This window comes from Orycteropus afer, unplaced genomic scaffold (genome assembly GCF_000298275.1).
Source record: "Orycteropus afer afer isolate SDZICR_OR568_19922 unplaced genomic scaffold, OryAfe1.0 scaffold00022, whole genome shotgun sequence".
In the NCBI taxonomy this organism is placed as follows: Eukaryota; Metazoa; Chordata; class Mammalia; order Tubulidentata; family Orycteropodidae; genus Orycteropus; species Orycteropus afer.
Genome location: NW_006921609.1, coordinates 12,612,602 through 12,614,682, shown reverse-complemented (window position 1 = coordinate 12,614,682; position 2,081 = coordinate 12,612,602).

Here is a 2,081-nt window from a genome sequence, read left to right as displayed (position 1 = left end):
GGACACAGCAAAAGCAGTACTCAGAGGACAGTTTGTAGCAATAAATGCATACATCAAAAAAGAGGAAAGAAATAAAATCAACACTCTAACTTATCAACTCCAACAACTAGAAATAGAACAACAAAAGAGCCCTACAGTATCTAGAAGCAAGGAAATAATAAATATCAGAGCAGAAATAAATGAGACAGAAAAAAAAAAAAAAATAGAGAAAAGTAACAAAACAAAGAACTGGTTCTTCCAAAAGATTAATAAAATTGATAAACCATTGGCAGACCTAACATAAGAAAAGAAGGAGAAGATGAAATCACAAGAATTGTAAATGAAAATGGTGTCATCACAACAGAACCAACTGAAATTAAAAAAAGATAATGACAGAATATAATGAAAAACTGTACACCAATAGATATGAGAATCTAGAAGAGATGGACCAGTTTCTAGAATCACAAGATCTACCCACTTGTAGATCCCACTCAGACATAGAAAATTTGAACAGACCCATAACCAGGGAAGAAATTGAACAGGTCATAAAAAAACTTCCCACAAAGAAAAGCCCTGGTCCTGATGGCTTCACTGGAGAATTCTGTCAAATATTCAGAGAAGAGTTGACACCTATGCTACTCAAGCTATTCTAGGACATAGAAAAAGATGGAGTACTCTGAAACTCATTTTATGAAGCAAGCATAACACTAATACCAAAACCAGGGAAAGACAACACTAGAAAGGAAAACTACAGACCAGTATCACTCATGAACATAGATGCAAAAATCTTTAACAAAATCCTGGCAAACAGAATCCAACAACGTATCAAAAATTAGTACCTCCGGACCAAGTGGGATTCATACCAGGTTTGCAAGGGTGGTTCAACATCAGAAAATCAATCAATGTAATCCACCACATAAACAAAACAAAGCAAAAGGACTGTATGGTTATATCAATTGATGCAGAAAAGGCATTTGATAAAATCCAACATCCATTCCTGTTTAAAACTCTCAGCAAAATAAGGATAGAAGGGAAATTCCTCAACATAATAAAGGGTATGTATGCAAAGCCAATGGCCAACATCATTATTAAGGGAGAAAGACTCAAGGCATTCCCCTTACGAATGGGAACCAGACAGGGATGCTCTCTATCTCCACTTCTATTTAACTTTGTATTAGAAGTCCTGGCCAGGGCAATAAGGCAAGAAAGAGAAATAAAAGGCATACATATTGGTAAAGAGGAATTAAAATTACCTCTATTTGCAGGTGATAGGATCTTATACATAGAAAACCCAAGGGACTCAATAAAAAGACTACTGGAAGTAATAGAGAGGTTCAGCAAAGTGGCATGATACAAGATCAACATACAAAAATCAATTGGATTTCACTACACCAGCAAGGACTCCTCTGATAAAGAAATAAGGAAAGTCATACCATTCCCTACAGCTACAAAAAAGATAAAATATCTAGGAATAAACCTCACCAGAGACACAAAAGACAGAGAAAACTATAAAATCTTGCTACAGGAGACAACAAGGGTACTACATAAATGGAAGAACCTGTCTTGTTCATGGATAGCTAGACTAAACATTGTGAAAATGTCAATACAACCTAGAGCAATCTATACATTTAACACAATCCCGATCCAGATTTCAACAAAATTTTAAAGACATGGAAAAACTAATTACTAATTTCATATGGAAAGGAAAGTGACCTGGAATAAGCAGAACACTTCTCAAGAAGAAAAACAAAGTGAGAGGTCTCATACTCCCAGATCTTAAGAGCTACTATATAGCCACAGTAGTCAAAACAGCATGGTATAAGTACAATGACAGACAGATAGACCAATGGAACAGAATGGAAAGCTCAGACATAAACCCATCCATATATGGACAACTGATCTTTGACAAAGGCTCAAAGCCCATTACATGGGGAAGGGATAGACTCTTTAACAAATGATGCTGGCAAAACTGGATATCCACCTGTAGAAAAATGAAACAAGACCCATACTTCACCCCATACACAAAAACAAACTCAAGCTGGATCAAAGACTTAAATGTAAAACCCAAAATTATAAAACTCATCAAAGATAAAATGGGGGCA